Source organism: Macaca mulatta, chromosome 3 (assembly GCF_049350105.2).
Source record: "Macaca mulatta isolate MMU2019108-1 chromosome 3, T2T-MMU8v2.0, whole genome shotgun sequence".
Classification (NCBI taxonomy): Eukaryota; Metazoa; Chordata; class Mammalia; order Primates; family Cercopithecidae; genus Macaca; species Macaca mulatta.
Window position 1 is genome coordinate 115,827,031 of NC_133408.1, and position 20,793 is coordinate 115,847,823.

Consider the following 20,793-nt stretch of genomic DNA (forward strand, 5'->3'; position numbering starts at 1 on the left):
CAACATGGTACTGTAAGTCGGGACTCCCCAACTCCTGGGCCATTGACTGGTGCTGGTCTATGACCTGTTAGGAACTGGGCTGCAGAGCAAGAGGTGAGCAGCAGGTGAGTGAGCGAAGCTTCATCTGTATTTCCAGTCACTCTCCATTGCTCTCATTACCTCCTGAGCTCTGCTTCCTGTCAGATCAGTGGCAGCATTAGATTCTCATAGAAATGCAAATCCTCCCGAACTGCACATGCAAGGGAGCTACACTGCATGCTCCTTATGAGAATCTAATGCCTGATGATCTGTCACTGTCTCCCATCACCCTGAGATGGGACCATCTGGTTGTGGGAAAACAAGCTCAGGGCTCCCACTGATTCTCCATTAAGGTGGGTTGTATAATTATTTCATTATATATCACAATGTAATAATAATAGAAATAAAATGCACAATAAATGTAATGCACCTGAATCATCCCCAAACCATTTTCCCTAACCCCCACTCATGGAAAAATTGTGTTTCACAAAACCACACCCTGGTGCCACAAAGTTTGGGGACCACTGCTCTAAGTGACCATGCAGCCTGGGATTCCCAGAAGGAACTAAAATTATCAGATACATTAAAACATAAATTGGGGCATGCAAAGAAGCACTCCATTATCAAATGGAAGTAATAAAACAGATATTTAGTATATTTATTGTATTTTTATTTCATGATAGTCTATTAAAATATTTGTTTAGATAGACCTTTTATAAAACAATTACTGTTTTCAATTTTTTTTTTTACAGATCTCTGGTCATCTTGGTCTATGAATTTATAATGTACTGTGGTTACTGGTTACCTGACTATGCAGTACATTAGGGGATCAGCTGAAGCCCAGACTTTAGTGTTGCATCACACCTGAAGAGCTTACAAAGGAAAAGGAAGATGAGCTCTCAGTGTAGAGCACATGAACTGAAAGCTGTAATCTGTCAACTCTCATACTGCCAACAAATTTCTTGATTCACAGACTTTATTGAAGCAATGTTATGTAGCTATCTGCTTAGACCATAACATGTGCCCTAGGATTTTGCAGAAGCCATTGTTGGTTGTTTTCTGTTTCCCTCAGATAATCATTCCTAAAGAGTTTTTAAGATGCTTTGATTTTATTTTTAAGAACACTAAAGTGGTATCATGATTCTCTGCATTTTCTGAGAGGCAGATCTAGATGATCCTGAAAGCACAGGAGAAGCAAGCTTAGAACTCCCAAAGATACTCTCTCATCTTGCCTATGCACATTCTGCCAGCCTGGATATTATGCAAGGGAAGAGTACCACTCATCTTACATGCCTGATAAAAACATTTTTCCCTTTCTAGAAGTTTCTCGACATTCTTCCTTAATCTGCTTTTTTCCCCCCCTTTATGATAACTGTGTGTTAATCCTGGGGAAATTAGTCCTTGGTAGTATAACAACATGGTAAAAAGTCTTAGGTTAATAATTGTGTCCTGAGTGTTCAAGTTTGCTTTGTGTCATTCTTCTCTCTCAGTCCATAATCAGAATCATTTCCTTAGAGCCAAAGTTGTGAACATATTATTTTTCTCATTTGCACTGACGGCCAATTTCCGTGTGTAATTCTGCTTTGTTGATTCCTTATATTAAGTTTTTATTAGTTGCATCATTCTTTGGAATATTTTATTTGAAATGATATGACCTCTTTATATGATGTAATATGATCTAAAGAATGCTTCAGCTGTCTTCATCTTGTGTCCTCCATCATACTAAACTCCCTACTAATCATCTATTCACTGTCTTTATTTGTGAAACACAAATGTAAAACATATGTTGAAGGTTGTTTGAGGTTTACATGAGCTTTATCTTGCATAACTTCATTTAAGAGGGTCTGGACATTTTTGAGAAAATAGGTACTGCTGAAAGGTCTCTTACAAGATAAATTACAAAAGGTAGCAAAAGCACTATTCATGATAGCAAACACATAGAATCAACCTAAGTGCCCATTGACAGTGGATGGGATAAAGCAAATGTGGTACAAATACACCACGGAATATTACGTTTTCATAAAAAGAATGAAATTGTGTCCTTTGCAGCAATACAGATGTAGCCAGAGCCCCAATCCTAGGCAAATTAATGAAGGAACAGGAAACCAAATACCACATATTCTCACTTATAAGTGAGAGCTAAACAATGGATATACATGGACATGAAGATGGCAACAATAGAAGCTGGGGACTACTAAAGAGGGGAGAATTTAACTATTGGATACTATGCTCATAGCTGGGTGACCAGATCATTCATATATCAAACCTCAGCATCACGTAATATACCCAGGTAGCAAACCTGTACATGTATTCCCTGAATCTAAAATAAAAGTTGGAAGAAAAAAGATAAGTAAATATAAATAAATAACAACACATGATATGGTTTGGCTGTGTCCCTACCCAAATCTCATTTGAATTCCCATATGTTGTAGGAGGGATCCAGTGGGAGGTAATTGAATCATGTGGGCAGGTCTTTCCTGTGCTGTTCTTGTGATAGTGAATAAGTCTCACAAGATCTGAGGGTTCTACAAGGGGGAGTTTCCCTGCAAAAGATTTCTCTTATCCTGTCTGCCACCATGTGAGATGTGCCTTTCACCTTCTGCCATGATTGTGAGGCCACCCCAGCCATGTGGAACTGTAAGTCCAATAAACCTCTTTCTTTTGTAAATTGCCCAGTCTCAGGTATGTCTTCATCAGCAGTGTGAAAGTGAACTAATACGGCATGTAAGGAAAATTATACTATTGGCAGTACACAAGGGTGATGCTACAGCAAGTAAGATACGTGATTCAGGAGAACTTAGCAGGTTTGACAATCCATATGTGAAGAAATAAAAATCTGTAATTGAAAATAAGGACAAAAAATGAGAGGAACACAGATACCTCCTGACTGTCAAAAGAGGAAAAACATTCATAAGACATTATCACTTGGGTCTACGTTGGGGAAAGAGGGATGTAAACTTTCCATGCAAATTTCACTCATCTTTCCTTATGAAATTCTAGCAAGCTCTTCCAATCTGCTTACACTGATTTCCCTCTCCACGAAATCACATCCCATTTCTAATTTTTACTCATTATTTTAGCATTTAATCATTGCTTTATATTTCTTCTCAACTAGGTAATGCATATAAAGTTTATATGACCAATGGGATCATAAGGTCATTAAAGGAGAACATAAACATGAATATATTTATTATTCTAACAGAGAATATTAAGAATAGAAAACTAATATATGCATATTGAATTGAATAAGAAACTAATAAGGACTGAATACTGCTAGAGACTGAATTAGGGAATGTATGAAGAAAAGGATAAATTATATAATATGTTATCTCATTTGGTTATCATTACAAAATAATTTCCAGAAGGTAATGTGCTAGAGTTTCACAGTAATTCTATACATCTGTTTCATCTATTTCACATCAGCTATCAAGTCACTTAATTTACTGTTTCTGCTTTCCACTGGTAAAGTATACTTGAAAGAACTAATTTGCATGTCTTAAATATTAATGCTTAAGATTTATACAGATTTAAATGTGCTAGGACAAATGAAAAATAATGTCAATGCCTTCTTATGTCATCTGTCCAATGGGGCAGCACATGAGCATCAATTTAAAAACTACTAGACAGTAAAGACATTTTGAAGAAATTATTGAGATTAGAGTCATATAATGTAATCTAAAAAATCTTAGAGCAAGAGACAGAAAGAGAAGTTCTTTTCTCCTGAGGTGATGACTTGTATCCAGGGGAACATGAGCAGAAATTCTAGAGGGCTACAGAGGACTGGTGCGAGTTGGTAAGCATTGTGGAATGCATGGGAAGGCTTTCTGAGAGAGCACTTTAAGATCATTTGAAAATGAGTTCAGTAGTTAGAAAATGTAGTGTCTGTGGATATAAATCATTCATTGTGCTGGTGGTCGTTAGACTGCTGAAATTTTTTTTCATTTCCCTAACTTCATAATCCATGCATGTAGTATAGGTTAATGGTATTAACCAATTTGCAGGATTAAATAACATAGTCTTACTGAGTCAGTTTGTGATCAAGGCAGCTGGGCTGGCAGAAAAAGGTGTTCCCACAAGAAGCTTATCCTAGATGGAGCACGAGCGTAGGTCTCCTGACTCCCCTTGGTATCATTCTCCATGTCACTCCCAGTGAAAGGGATCAGAGACAAAGGCAAAAAGAAAAAAATGGCACGAATGTAAAAATGAGTAGGAGAGGAATAAATGAGATACTCCTTGTGCCTCATGGCCTCTGCAAGTGGCTCTCACAGAGATGAAAGGACTTCACATGGCTGGATGAAAGTACTGATGTCTGAGATGTTAGCTGACTTATTGAAAATCACGTAATGGCAGGAGAAGGATAGGAATATGTGTTTCTGGATAACTTCTCCAATAAAATTTTTACCATAACATTTGCTTGACAACAATCTTGATCTTACTGAGCAAGCATCAATAGCCCTCAAAACAAGCAAAAAGTCCTAGTGACAGTGTCTCTCAGTGATCTTGTATTGACTTTTCTGAAACAGTCAGGTTGATGTTGACTTATAGTTATTTCTGTTTGATAGTCTTCCATTTTGTCTATCAGTGTTGACAGATACTATAACTTGCTAGGTCTGTCTTTTAGGAAAAATAAATCTGGTCCTAGAGTGGGTAGGATGAATGACAATGCTGCTGGTTGTTTTCTGAAAATACCATTGAGATGAAGAAATATAGTATCTTCTTTAGCTAAAGAAACAGGCCAGGTGCAGTGGCTCATGCCTGGAATCCCAGCACTTTGGGAAGCCGAGGCAGGAGGATCACCTGAGGCCAAGAATTTGAAACCATCCTGGGCAACATAGTGAGATCCCATTTCCACAAAAATATTAAAAATTCACTGAGCTTGATGTTGCCTGCCTATGGTTCCAGCTACTCAGGCAGCTGAGGTGGAAGGATCCCTTGAGACCAGGAAGTTGGGGCTGCAGTGAGCCATGACTGTGCCACTGCACTCCAGCCTGGGTGTCAGAGTGAGACCCTGTCTCAAAAAATAAATAAATAAAAATAGCTCAAGAAATACTTTTCAGAGATTTTTATATTGTATGTTCAATGGAAACCACTGCCCAAAGAAATGTTCATACTGGCTATACCATTTATTTCAATTAACTGATGCTTGTTTTCATCATTTCTTTCGACAAGTTCAGGTTGTCATTCAACCATCAATTACCTTCATGTTTTCTTCTCCCTTTCAGTGCTGTAATAGCTTATCACTATTGTGTGACATCTTAACTTCTACTTTTAGATTTTACTCAGTTTTCTTTTTCTTTCTTTCTTTCTCTCTCTCTCTCTCTCTTTTTTTTTTTTTTTTTAAAGACAGAGTCTCGCTCTGTCGCCCAGGCTAGAGTGCAATGGTGCCATCTTGGCTCACTGCAACCTCCATCTCCTGGGTTTGAGAGATTAGCCTGCCTCAGCCTCCTGAGTACCTTGGATAACAGATGTGCATCACCACGCCCGGCTATTTGCTCAGTTTTTAGACACAAAATGTATATAATGGCAACTGAGATGAGAATCAAAGTACTTCTTAATTTAAAATCAGAAATAATCACAATTAAAAATGAGATAATCTGGGAAGCAAGATGATGTCTAAGATGTAAATATTCCCACTTTATGGAAATAGGTTATCGTCACATACATTGTTAACTGTTCTGTTTAGATATGAAATATGCTTTCATTATTGCTGACTGTTTCTAACAAGGTCTAAAAAGATGTATGCATTATTGATGTTTCTTCCCAGTTCTGAACTCTTGTCAATTTTTTGGAGCTAAATTTAATATTATTACTATGGTGTGAATGTTTGCATCCCCCTAAAAATTCATTGAAACCTAATCGCCAATGTGATAGTAGGAGGAAGTGGGGCTTTTAGGATGTGATTAGGTCAAAAAGTAGAGCCCTCAAGAATGGGATTAGCGCCCTTATAAACAGATACCAGAGAGGTTCCTTACTCCTGTGCCACGTGATATAATTTGGCTTTGCAATCTGGAGCCATAATCTCATCTTAAATTGTAATCCCCAGGTGTTGAGGGAGGAACCTAGCAGGAGATGATTGAATCACGGGGGCGGTTTCCCCCATGCTGTTCTCGTGATAGTGAGTGAGTTCTCACGAGATCTGATTACTTCATAAGTGTTTGACAAGCTCCTCCTTTGCTTACTTCTCTTGCTCCTGCTGCCTTATGAAGAAGGTGCCTGCTTCCCCTTCTGCCATAATTGTGTTTCCTGAGGCCTTCCCAGCCATACGGAACTGCGAGTCAATTAAACCTCTTTCCTTTATAAATTATGCAGTCTCGTTATTTCTTTATAGTAGTGAAAAAACGGACTAAGACACCATGTGAAGACACAACTAGAAAGTACCATCTGTGAACCAGAAAGTTGGCCTCACCACACACTGAATCTGCCAGCACCTTGATCCTGGACTTCCAGTATCCAGCACTGTGAGAAATAAGTGTCAGTCTCACTACTGTGATCCACTAAGAATTTGTGTTCATAAAACATAGCTACAAGATGAGAAAGGGGTGCTTGTCCCACATCTGACTTTGTGTGAATTTAAATAAATCATTGCAGTATAAATGCACTAAGGCCCTGGGTGAGTCTCCTGTGGCAGATGAGTGTCAGGGAGGAGATTCTAAAGAGTGTGGTACGTGATCTCCAGAGGGTAGAATGAGGCAAATTCTTCAGGCTGGTAATTAGGGAAATATGAAGGTCTCTCAGCCCGTCCCAGGCTGAATCCTCCAGAAGTGGCCACCAAGGTGGAGTCTGACAAGCAGGATGTTTATAAGGGATAAACACTTGTGGAAGGGAGCAGGAGACAGAAAACCTACAATGTAAGTGCAACAAAGACTCATTTGACCCCACAGGCAGCTCTGAAGCACCTATGGCCCATCAGTTTTCCCATGTTGAGCCAGAATGCCTGGGCCTTTATATCCCCACCCCAATCAGTCTCAGAAGCACATGCACTAGGATGAGGCTTCTCTGTGTCTGAGGCAAACCTTGAGGGAGCTGATAGCTGGAGGCTGGCTGCTAGCAGCTGGGGCAAAGCAGACCTCCCTGAAGTCACAGCTCCCTGAAATCACAGCTCCCTGAAGTCACGGGTTGAATTCAAGTTTGAGTAGCCTGTGTTTTTCTTTTTTGTTGTTGTTTTCTCATTTACCACTTATCAAGTAATGGTAAGAGGAAGCAAAAGGTAGCAGATTATTTCCAATTTGAGCCAGAGATTTAAAGAGGAAACCTCTCAGGAACAGAATAATAGAAGTACCCATCAAGGCAGGACAAATACAAAGGAATCTAGGTACACAAGGGCGAAACTGCTGAATCAGCCATCCTTTCCCACTGAAGGTTTCTTCCTCAAAGTGAGGTTTAAAAGATTAACTGGGCCCAGTGCAGTGGCTCCCACCTGTAATCTCAGCACTTTGGGAGGCTGGGACAGGCAGATCACCTGAGGTCAGGAGTTCGAGAACAGCTTGGTCAACATGGCGAAACCCTGTGTCTACTAAAAGTACAAAAATTAGCCAGGCATGGGGGCAGGCACCTGTAATCCCAGCTACTTGGGAGGCTGAGGCATGAGAATTGCTTGAACCTGAGAGGCAGAGGTTTCAGTGAGCCAAAATCGCGCCACTGCACTCCAGCCTGGACAAGAATGGGACTCCATCTCAAAAAAAAAAAAAAAAAAAAAAAAAAAAATCAACTGGGCTGGGTACAGTGGCTCACACCCATAATGGCAGCAGTTTGAGACCAGCCTGGCCAACATGGTGAAACCCCGTCTCTGCTAAAAATACAAAAGTTAGCCAAGCTACTCGGGAGGCTGAGGCACGAGAATCACTTGAACCTGGGAGGCAGAGGTTGCAGTGGGCCGAGATCGCACCATTGCACTCCAGCCTGGGTGACAGAGTAAGACTCTCTCTGGGGAAAAAACAGAAAAAAGATAAACTGTTTTTACATGGTTTTATTTCTTAGTTAACAAGCAAATGAAGAGTGCTCTTTCACTTAGAAATTCCACTTCTAGGAATGTATCCTAAGCTTTTAATTTAAAATAATCTGATTTTATATGTGTCTATGTATATTTTATATACATAATGTATATGTACTTATGTAGATATATAATTACATACATATTACACACATGAAAGTAGATATACAGCCCCACAATACACCATAGTAAATAAAATGGATATGATTCATAATCTAATTGTCAGAAAATGAGATTCACTAAGTTTAAATACATCTGTACAATGAAAAAAACACTCAATGGTCAAATAAATGTCTTAGAAGATTTTTGACACGGGAAATATTCATGACTATTATTGCCAAATGAAAACCATGGGTAAGTATAATGTTTATTTCTTATCATTTTTTATTTCTAATATATTGTGGGTCAACATATGAACATGAAAATGGCTAGTTATTCACATATTAACATAATTAAAATGCTTACCTTTAGCTTTTAGTTTCTTAGTCATTTACACAATGTTTCTTTATTAATTTTCAAAAAGAAGTAGGAAAATGAATGTCATATTCTCAAGTAAGACATAAACCTTTTTAGCCCCACTATGAATCAGCTTTTTGAAACTTTGACCTGTGATCTAAAATTGTCAGGTGTCAGAAAATTCCTCATATGGAAAGAAACGTAAATAAAGTTATTAAATTAATAACTAACATGAAGGTCTAGGAATTATAAGTTGTTTACCCTAAAAATAAACCACCAGATAATGTAAATACTGTTAAATTAGTGAAATCTGTTAGAGTCTTTAGAAGAGTCAGAAATCAATGTAGGTATTCTAGAATAAAATTGAGTTTAGGAATCTATTATCCCATGATACTATTTTAATTCTATGCTAAATAGGATGACCGTCCTTTCTAAATGTGGTTTTTAAATAATTGCTAGATAAGGACTGAAAATAACTTAAACATAGTAGAGACTACCATATGTTTCCTCTAAATTATTTTGAATTAAATAACTTCCATTTTTATTGATTCTCCAGTTGTGACCTTTTCATTCATACTTCAGTCCTTCACAAACTGTTATTAAGGAATGGGATGCAACCAGCCCTGGGTCACAGAATTCATCCTGATGGAATTCCAACTCTGTGCAGAGATGGAGATGTTTCTCTCTTGCATCTTCTCACGATTTTATGCCTTCAGTCTACTGAGGAATGGCATGAACATGAGGCTCACCTTTCTGGGTGACAGAGATGACAGACTATACACCCCCATATACATTTTCCTCTCACACCTGGCCATCAGTGACATGTATTTTGCTTCCAACAATGTTCCAAAGAGGCAGGTGAATCAAATGAACCAGAAAAAAAACAAAAACAAAAAACAAAAAACAAAAACAAAAAAAAAACTTTGTTCTATGGATAAAGCAGATATTTTTGTATTTGACTTTTGCTCACACAGAGTGCCTAATTGAGGCAATGATGTCCTGTAATAGACATGTGGCAATCTGCTAGATCCTTCTCCAACCCTTTACTTTGAGCCTATGGGTGGTGTTATGTGTGAGATGAGTCTCCTGAAGATGGTAGACAGACGGGTCTTATTTTTTAAATCCAACTTACCACTCTGTGCCGTTTATGCAGGCATTTAGACTATTTACATCCACAGTTAATATTGGTATGTGAGGATTTGATCCTATCATGAAGATGTTAACTGGTTGCTTTGTGGTTTCTATTGTGTGGTTGCTTTATAGAATCTGTGGGCTATGTACTTAAGTGTGTTTACATGGTAGACTACATCATTCTTTTGTTTCCATATTTAGAGCTCCCTTAAGGGTCTCTTGTAACCCTGGTCTAGTGGTAACACATTCCCTTAGCACTTGCTTGTCTGGGAAAGATTTTATTTTCCCTTCATTTATGGAGCTTAGTTTGACAGGATATGAAATTCTTGGTTGGAATTTCTTTTCTTTAAGAATGCTGAAAATGGTTATCTAATCTTTCCTGGCTTGTAGAATTTCTGCTGAGAAGTTTACTGTCAGCCTGATGGAGTTGCCTTTGTATGTAATCTGACCTTTTTCTGTAGTTGCCTTTAAGATTTTTTTCTTTAGCTTTGACCTTGGACACTCTGATGACTATATGTGTTGGTGATGTTCACTTTGTATAGTATCTCTCAGGTGTTTTCTGGATTTTTTGTAGCTTGGTGTCTAAGTTTCTGGCAAGATTAGAAAAATTTTCTTGAATTATTCTATAAAATAAGTGTTTCAGCTTGTTTACTTTTCTCCCTCTCTCTAAGGAATGCCATCATTCATAGTTTTGGTCACTTTACATAATGCCATATTTCTCAAAAACTGTTCATTTTAAAAAATTATTTTAGATTTGTTTTTCTCTGACTGGGTTAGTTCAAAAGACTCATCTTCAAGCTCTGAAATTCTTTCTGCTGCTTGGCCCAGCTATGGGGCTGGGTATATACTTGACTCAAGGAATTTCAAAATACAATTGAAAGCTAATTGAAAATGCTTTCAATTGTATTTTGAAATTCCTTGAGTTTTTCAATTTCAGAAGCTCTGATTGATTTCTTTTTAACATTATTATCTGCTTCTTCATTTTCTAGATTGCTTTAGAAGTTTCTTTGCATCGATTTCTAACCTTTTCTTTGATCTCATTGAACTTCTTTGCAGTCCATGCCTTGAATTCCTTATCTGTCAATTATGAGTTTCCATGTTGGTTAAGGACCATTGATGGAGAGCTAGCGTGATGTGAATGTGGATTCAGATCTTTCATGGTGCTAGCATTCTTACACTGATTCATTCTTATCTGAAGATGCTAACACTTCTAATTTTTATAATTATTTTTGTGTAGTAGGATTTTTTTATCTTTCTTCCTTTCCCTATATATATTTTCTTTTTCTTTCCCTTTCCTTTTCCTTCTCTCCCTAGAGGATGTGACTGAGGACAATGCTGGGTAGGGTCTTTTGGCTTTGCTTCCACAACCATATGCACTTCTGTCTTCAGGTTTTATATTGGGCTGGGTACTTTGACCTACAAGCCAGTAGATAGCACTTATGGGTAACAGCAGGTTGCAGCCAATGGGGCTGGGTATATACTTGATTCTTGTTTACCAGGAAAACACTGGGTGGGGCTACACCTGGCAAGTCCATCTACAGGTCCCCCAACAATAGGCACTAGCACCAGCTCTGAGGGAGAGTCCAGTGGGCAGCCACCAAGTGTCCAGAGGTGTGCCTTGGCATGGAACTTGGCCCCAAGTTCTCTGCATAGGGGTACCAGAGGCAGCCTCATCTGTTAATCCAGGAGAGTGGCTGCTCCAAATGCCTGGAGATCTGCCTCACTGTGGAGTGGAGAGGGTCTCCTTGCACCAGTATCCCTGCACACGAAGGATGGGGTGGCTCAGGCTACTGCTCCAGGTGAGGAGGTGCTCCAAATACCTGGAAATCTGTGGAGCAAAGAGGGTCCCACTGCACTGCAATTCTTCTCTGCATCGGAAGAATGGAGCAGCTCAAACTGCTGATTCATGCTAATAGCACTCTGAATCCCTGGATATCTGCCTGGTCATGGAGTGGAGATGGTCCCCTTATACAAGGATCTCTTCACAGGAAGGATGGGGCAACCCAGGCTGCTAGCCCATGCGAGCAAGTGCTTTAAATGCTTGGAGATCTGCTTATGTGTAGAATGAAGAAGGCCCTGTTACACCACAGTCTCAGGAAAGTAGGCTGGGACACTCAGCAATAACACACACAGACCAGTTCTAGTTCATCAAGCTGGCCCTGGCTGAAAGTCTCATTGCCCAGGAGAAACCACAGCTGTAGCAGCTCTCCTCTCACCCAAGGCCTGTGACTGGGGAAAGTACAATTCCAGTGCCTACTGTTGAGATGTCTTCCATGGTTCTGGCTGTGGAGGACCCTACCCTGATCCAGAGCAGGTGCTCCAATCTCTGCCCTAATACTAAAATGCCTGCATGGACACTCTGCTGGGTTGCCAAAGAATGGCTGACTTTAAATGCACCCAAATTAAAAATGGTGTCCTGTTCTCTGTCCTGGGGCTGGGAAAATGCCAGTAGCTTTTTCCAGTGTCTGTCTCTGTCAGTGTCTCCAAGTCTGCTGCCAAGTTAGCTCCAGGATTTGAGAGAAACAAAGTGCTCTCTCTCAGCCTGGGTTGCTCTGATCCTCAGTGCAAACGTGAGTCATAGAGGGAAACTTCTACCTCTCATGTGCTGGGACTTCATTCACTTTTATCAGCTGGACAGCATTATGGTGGCTGTTTGCCAGCATTCTCCTCCTCGGAATCTGGAGTGTCCTTCCCAATTACAGTGGATCCCCATTTTCCTTCTTGAATTAAAACTCACAGTATTTATCTTTATGCACAGCCTTGCTATTTCCAAGTGGCTGTGGCATGCTAAAAGCCTCTAATAGCCAACTTGAAAAAAAAATCTATCAACAATGTTTGATATGAGTTGGCCAATACCCAACTGAAAATAAGAAACATTTTTATGTGCAAGGATAGTCTCTGAGGTTGAGCATTTTTGTTCAGTGATGAGTCATTGGAATTACCGACATGCTTAATGCTATGGAAATCTATGGAACCCATTTCTTTAAGAAATGGATTCATATCTTAATAAAGAACATCTTTTTTATTGTTTAATTGCTGAAACAAGATGTCAGCCTATTACCCTAAGTAACCAGTTCAATCATAGCCATTCACATCATGTAGTACCAAGTGGTATTTTTTCAGAGAAATGAACATGAGGAAGAAAACTCCTTGACTGGAAAAAAATTGATACATATAATCATTACGGAGCTGTATATTTATATAACACTAACTGTGAGATGAATGGAGAAAACTCTGAGATTCACTGTTGAGTAGCTTATAATTTCCAAGTCGTCTGCTAGACATGAAAACTATTTAGTGTTGAACGAAAATATGATACTATATCTCACAACTCCTATATAAATGTTTCCATTCCTACTTTATTTCTGCTTTCATTTTCATGGCGCATCTACAGTCTCTCTTCCAACCTCCCATTTGTATTTTACAACACACATAATTACAGATTTATTCTTTAATTATCTCATTTTCATATGATTTTTATATCTCCTGAAAGATTTCTTTGAAACTTCTGCCTTTTTTATTTTCCAGAGCAAAAGAGTATTTTTAGGCAATAATATTTTACCTTATTATGCCTTTCGATTATTAAAAGAAAAAGGGAAAGTAGTAAAATAAACAAATGCAGAGAGTCACCAACTTACAATAGTTTCACTTAAGATTTTCAACTGTACAATGGTGGGAAAGTAATATGTATTCAGTAGAAACCATATTTCAAGTACTCATGCTACCATTATTTTTTCATTTTCAGTACAGTATTCAATAAATTACATAAAATATTCAACAGCTTTCTATAATATAGGCTTTGTGTAAGATTATTTTGCCCAACTGTAGGCTAATGTTAGTGTTCTGAGCATGGTTAAGATGGGCTAAGATAAGCTATGATGTTTGGTAGGTTAGGTTTATTAAACATATCTTCAAGCCAGGTATAGGGGTGTGTGCCTATAGTCCGAGCTCCTCAGGAAGCTGAGGCAGGAGGATTGTTTGAGCTCAAAGAGTTTGAGAATATAGTGTACTATGACCACACCTGAGAATAGCTACTGCACTCCAGCCTGGGCAACATGACAAGAGTCTCTATATATATATTTTTAAAGCACCAACTTAGAATATTATCAACTTATGATGGGTTTATTGGAACATAATCCTATCATAAGCTGAAGAGTATCTTTATATAGTAGAATATAGTAACATACTACAGACTTGCTTTCTCAAAGCATAAAGATAAATCACACTAATGATCATCCATGGGAGAGGGACAACCAGACAATGTCCTGCAAAATGAGAAATACTTGTAAGACATACTTCACATTCCTGACTGAGTCTCTTTCCCCATGAAATAAAGTCATTAAGAAATTTTTAGTAATATTTTAATTATTATATTTTAATAAAAAATTTAGGTATAGAAAGAAGGTTGTATAGCTTTACATTAAAAATAAATTATTATGTGACTTGGCTGCTTGATACCAAATAGCTTATATCAGATTCACCCTCCCACCATAAAAACTATACAATCTGGACAAAATAGAGAAAAAAATTCTTGGCAGCTGCATTAGTCTGCTCTCATGCTGCTAATAAAGACATACCCAAGACTGGGTAATATATAAGAGAAAGAGCTTTAGTGGACTCACAGTTCCACATGGCTGGGGAGACCTCACAATCATGATGGAAGGCAAAGGAAAAGCAAAGGCACATCTTACATGGCAGACGAGAGAGGGCATATGCAGGGGAGCTCCCCTTTGTAAAACCATCAGATCTCGTGAGACTTATTCACTATCTCAAGAACAGCACGGGAAAGACCCGCCCCCATGATTCAATTACCTTTCACCAGGTCCTAAGCATGGTTCAGGTGGGCAAGGCTACATGTGGGAATCATAGGGGCCACAATTCAAGATGGGATCTAGGTAGGGTCACAGCCAAAGCATATCAGCAGGCATTGAAGAACATTGTTGTAGCAAGTCAGGTATGAGATCTTTAAGGAAGGTGAGGAACATGAGATTAGTACCACATTTGCCAGGATTTTCCAGAAAGGCATCTTCCTGACGTTGGTACAGGAAAATACGACCCAACCAAGGGTTAGTGGTCTTGGGAACCAAAAGAAGCAATGAATAGAGTTCAAAGTTGCTAAACTGGTTTAGAATTGGGGGTCAATGTACCATATGGGAGAGAGAAAGAACCTAGAAATGGGTGTGTAAATGCCATTTTGGTCCTTCTGTGACTGCTTATCTATGTGACAGTTGGTTAAGAAGAGAGGAGACCTAGTAGAAAGCAATGGCTGGCATACAGAAAGCAGAAGAGATCATCAGGGACTGAAAACTTCCTGGAAAGCTACTGGAGTTCAGATCTAGCCAGATGGGGAAATGTTGGTAAACAACTGAGAAACTCATTTGGACTCTAAAAATTCTCTTAGGAGAGGTGCAGTATCCTAGGAGTGAGGCATATGTTCTAAGAGGAAAATAAAATATAATTACCATAACACAACTTAAAATTGTCTTGAGAGCAGCAAGATGATCTACAAGTAATTGCAACTTCTGTCCAGAAAAAAAAATTCAAAATTCTTGAGTATTTCTATATCATATTATCCATAAATTCAGCATACTTTTAAAAAAGTACCAAATATACAAAAAAGCAAGAAAAACAGACTGAAGAGAAATAAATCAGTTATTAAAAACAAATTAATAGATAATCCAGATATTGGAGTTAATAGATAGGGCATTATGATATCTATGATCAATATAAAGGAAAGAAAGAAAAAATGAAAGACAAAACAGGTTGTGTTAGATTTCTTTCTGGCAGCTCTAAAATGCTCACTTTATTTTCATAGATTCTAATTTCCTAAATTATGTTTGATGTTTCAAGCAAAAATCATAGCATTGTCTAGTGTTATTCTAAATGTATGTAAGACAATTATACTACAAATTTGAGAGGGTAAAGAGACATAATATGACAGAGGGTTGTTATACTTCACTCAAACTGGAATACAGATGACACCAATTTAGTGTGATAGTGTATATATAAAGGAATATATACTAAGCTATAAAATGCAACCAAAAAAACTATAAAAAAGAAGATACACTATAAATACTATGAATAACAAAATGGAATTCTAAAACAAATATTCAAACAACCCACAGGAAGTCATGAAAAATAAGCAGAGAAACAAGAATTGATACAGAAAACAAAAAATGTCAGGCTTAAGGACTAAAATATCCATAATTAGGTGAATTACGAATGGTTTACCAAGAGACAGATAATAGAAGAGGGTATTTAAAAGTATGACCCTTTCTTATATGTTTCTTGTATGCTGTGTGCAAGAAACTCACTTGAAATTTACCCATATAGGGCAGGCCAAATTAAAAGGATGAAAAAAGATATATTACACAAACATTAATGCAAGGAAAGCAAGAGTGCCTGTATGTATATTAGCCAAAGCAAAGAAAATTACCAGAAACAGAGAGATTATATAATGATCAAAAGTTTAATCCATGAAGAAGACAGCAATTTTAAAAGTGTATTCACCAAACAGCAGAGCTTCAAAATATGTGATGTGAAAATTGCCAGAACCAAGGTGGGTGGGGCTCTGACCTGCGCTGTCTCAGGATGTAAAGTGTAACAAGGGGCTGGCGGGGTGGGAGGGGCAGCATGGGGCTGTGAGGCCTGTGGAGTGCCCGCGTCCCCCAATTCCCCCTGCAGCTGGCTCCGCAGTGATCCGCTCCGCTTGGTTGCCGCGTGCGGATTCGGGTTCCAGAACCAAGGCTGCGTGTTCTCCACCGCTTGTTGTGGCCAGCGTTACTGCGGTGACCCCAGAGCAGTCTTGGCTCTATGAAGGAGCCAGGCGCTACCCCTCAGCCCTATTTGGGGCTGGTCCTGGAGGAGCTACGCAGCCTTGTGGCAGCACTGCCTGAAAGTAGGAGACCAGACTGGAATCCTTATGGTTTTCCATGGGACTTGGTGGTATGTGCAGCTGTTGTTAGATTTTTTGCTGTTCTCCTTTTTTTGTGGAGAAGTTTTAGGTCAGTTAGGAGTCGGCTTTATGTGGGAAGAGAACAAAAACTTGCTGCAACGCTTTCTGGACTAATTGAAGAAAAATGTAAACTACTTGAAAAATTTAGCCTTATTCAAAAAGAGTATGAAGGCTATGAAATAGAGTCATCTTTAGAGGATGCCAGCTTTGAGAAGGCGGCAGCAGAAGCACGAAGTTTGGAGGCAGCCTGTGAAAAGCTGAACAGGTCCAATTCTGAACTTGAGGATGAAATCCTCTGTCTGGAAAAAGAGTTCAAAGAAGAGAAATCTAAACACTCTCAGCAAGAAGAATTGATGGCAGATATTTCACAAAGGATACAGTCTCTAGAAGATGAGTCAAAATCCCTCAAATCACAAATAGCTGAAGCCAAAATCATCTGCAAGATATTTAACATGAATGAAGAACGACAGGAGATAGCAACAAAAGATGCTTTGAATGAAAATTCTCAACTTCAGGAAAGCCAGAAGCAGCTTTTGCAAGAAGCTGAAGTATGGAAAGAACAAGTGAGTGAACTTAATAAACAGAAAATAACATTTGAAGACTCCAAAGTACACGCAGAACAAGTTCTAAATGATAAAGAAAATCACATCAAGACTCTGACTGGATGCTTGCTAAAGATGAAAGATCCGGCTGCTGTGCTTGGAGAGGACATAACAGATGACGATAACTTGGAATTAGAAGTGAACGGCGAATTGGAAAATGGTGCTTACTCAGATGATCCTCCAAAAGGAGCTTTGAAGAAACTGATTCATGCTGCTAAGTTAAATGTTTCTTTAAAAACCTCAGAAGGAGAAAGAAACTACATTATTATTCAGTTATCTGAAGTTGACAAAACAAAGGAAGAGCTTACAGAGCGTATTAAAAATCTTCAAACTCAGCACACATCTTTGCAGTCAGAAAACATGTATTTTGAAAGTGAGAATCAGAAGCTTCAACAGAAACTTAAAATAATGACTGAATTATATCAAGAAAATGAAATGAAACTCCACAGGAAATTGACAGTAGAGGAAAATTACCGGATACAGGAAGAAGAGAAACTTTCTAAAGTGGAAAAAAAGATCAGCCATACCACTGAAGGAATGGAGACCTATAGAAAGCTAGCCAAAGATCTTGAAGAAGAATTGGAGAGAACTATTAATTTTTATCAAAGGCTGGTTGCTTCCTATGAGAAAAAAGGACATCATAATTGGTTGGCAGCCCAGACTGCTGAAAGAAACCTCAATGATTTAAGGAAAGAAAATGCTCACAACAGACAAAAATTAACTGAAAAAGAGTTTAAATTTGAACTTTTAGAAAAAGATCCTCGTGCACCTGATGTTTCAAAAACAGCATTTGGCAGAGAGCATTCCCCATATGGTCCCTCACCATTGGGTCAGCCTTCATCTGAAACGAGAGCTTTTCTCTCTCCTAAAACTTTGTTGGAAGGTCCACTCAGACTCTCACCTGTGCCTCCCGGGGGAGGAGGAAGAGGCCCAAGAGGCCCAGGGAATCCTCTGGACCATCAGATTACCAATGAAAGAGGAGAAACAAGCTGTGATACGTTAACCAATCCTCACAGGGCTCCTTCTGACACTGGGTCCCTGTCATCTCCGTGGGAACAGGACCGTAGGATGATGTTTCCTCCACCAGGACAATCATATCCTGATTCAGCTCCTCCTCCACAAAGGAAAGGCAGATTTTATTCTAATTCTGATAGACTGTCTGGGCCAGCAGAACTCAGAAGTGTTAATATGCCTTCTTTGGATAAAATGGATGGGTCAATGCCTTCAGAAATGGAATCCAGTAGAAATGATGCCAAAGATGATCCTGGTAATTTAAATGTGTCTGATTCATCTCTCGCTGCTGAAAATGAAGCAACTGGTACCAGCTTTGTTCCTCCACCTCTAGCTCCAATCAGAGGTCCATTGTTTCCAGTGAATACAAGGGGCCCGTTCATGAGAAGAGGACCTCCTTTCCCCCCACCTCCTCCAGGAACCATGTTTGGAGGTTCTCGAGGTTACTATCCACCAAGGGATTTCCCAGGTCCACCACGTGCTCCATTTGCAATGAGAAACATCTATCCACCGAGGGGTTTTCCTCCTTACCTTCACCCAAGACCTGGATTTTACCCCAACCCCACATTCTGAAGGTAGAAGCGAGTTCCCTTCAGGTTGATTCTGCCTTCAAAGAAGCCTGCTACTGAACATCCAGAACCACAGCAAGAAACCTGACAATATTTTTGCTCTCTTCAAAAGTAATTTAGACTGATCTCATTTTCAGTTTAAGTAACTGCTGTTACTTACATGATTACACTTTTCTGAAATTGAAGTTTAATGGAATTATAGTTCTTAGGATAGTATTTTGTAAATAAAGATGATTTAAACACAAGTCTATGAGTAAATCATTTCCATTTTAGTATATTCTAGATCGTATAACTTTTAATCTCGGGAACTAATCCACTACTATAGAAACAATAGTGGAAGTTTTATATATGTAATCTCGCAGGTGGGGAGGCTTTAAATTCTAAAAGCTGTGTCTGCATGCCAAGAACTGCATTCACTGTGGTTGTAGATAAATGTGAAAGTAACTTTATGCTTAATTAAATAATTTTTTTTGATTTTTTTTAAAAAAAGAAAACTGCCCGAACTGAAAGGAGATATAGATGAATCCACAATTATAGTTAGAAATTTCCTCATGCCTTTTTCAATAATTGATAGAACTAGACAGAAAATCAGCAAGGAGTGTTGGCTTTGGCAGCACTTTCTAAAATTAGAATGATGCAGACAAGATTAACATGGCTCCTGCATATAGATTACACAAAATTTTGTGAAGCATTTCATATTTTTAAAAAGAGGGAAAAAATCAGCAAGAGTATAAAACAACTCAAAATGCCATTAACCAAAAGAATCGATTTGGCATTTACAGAATATTCCACACAACGGCAGAATACACACGTATTTTTTCGAATGCTGACAAAACACATGGCAAGATAGAGCTATCCTAGGCCCTAAAACTCACCACAGCAAATTTAAAAGAGACAGTAATCAACCAGAGCAGGTGAAAACCAGAAATCATTGTAGGGAATCCAATTGGAAATCAGCATAAGAAAGATATGAAAATTCCCAAACACTTGGAAATTTAAAAACACACTTCTAAATAATCTATTGGTCAAAGAAGAGGTCTCAAGGAAAAATTTAAAAAATATGTTGAACTGGATAAACATGAAACTGTGACATATCAAAGTACTGAGAAGGAAACTTAGAGCAATAAATGCATGCATTAGTAAAGAGGAAAAGTCTCGAGTGAGCAATAGATTTCCACTTCAGGAACCTAGAAAAAGAAGAGCAGAATAAACTGAAAGCAAGTAGAGGGTGGGGATTAATGAAGATAAGAAGAGAAAACACATTTAAAAGAGAAAAACAATAGTTTTTCTCAATGAAACAAAGAGATAGCTCTGTTAAAAGATTAATACAATTTAGCAGACTCAAGCAGAAATTAAAAGGAAAAGACACAAATTTTAAATATCATAATGAAACAGGCGATATCACTACAGACATCACACATTACAAAGGACAATCAAGGAATATTTCAAACCACTCCACACACATAAATTAGACAACTTAGACAAAATGGACAAAATGCAGTGTTCCTGCTGCAACACAAACTAACTCCACTCACCACGCAGGAATAGATCATGTGAATAACTCTATAACCATTAAGAAAATAGAATTCATAATTTTAAAACTACCAAAAAAGAAATATCTAGGTTTAGATGGTTTCACTAGAGAATTCTAACATGTTTTAAAAAAAGTTAACACCAATTCTACACTATCTTTTCCAGAAAACAGAAAAAGAACATTTCCCAATTTATTTTTTTTGAAGCTATTATTACACTGATACTAAAACCAGGAGAGTGTGCATATATATACACAAACACACATATATGCATATATATATAAAGATATGTATAACTTACTTAACAAATGGACTTCTACAGTATATTTTTCAAAATTTACCCATGTCCAGTGGGGGATTGTTTCTAGAAAAACAAGCCTGGGCCGGGCGCGGTGGCTCAAGCCTGTAATCCCAGCACTTTGGGAGGCCGAGACGGGTGGATCACGAGGTCAGGAGATCGAGACCATCCTGGCTAACACAGTGAAACCCCGTCTCTATTAAGAAATACAAAAAAAACTAGCCGGGCGAG

General features: G+C 38.5%; 1 protein-coding gene, 1 non-coding gene and 1 pseudogene across 2 annotated transcripts in view; 2 read left to right on the forward strand and 1 right to left on the reverse strand.

The window, feature by feature from the left end:
• C3H7orf78 (chromosome 3 C7orf78 homolog) overlaps window positions 1-20,793 on the reverse strand; it is a 77,593-nt gene that overhangs the window by 30,347 nt on the left and 26,453 nt on the right. The gene's annotated exons all lie outside the window — the stretch shown is intronic.
• On the forward strand, window positions 16,409-18,900 carry LOC709230 (cTAGE family member 8-like; annotated as a pseudogene).
• LOC114677178 (U6 spliceosomal RNA) lies at window positions 19,333-19,435 on the forward strand. The gene has a single exon (XR_003728482.1). It is a non-coding gene; the product is annotated as a U6 spliceosomal RNA (small nuclear RNA).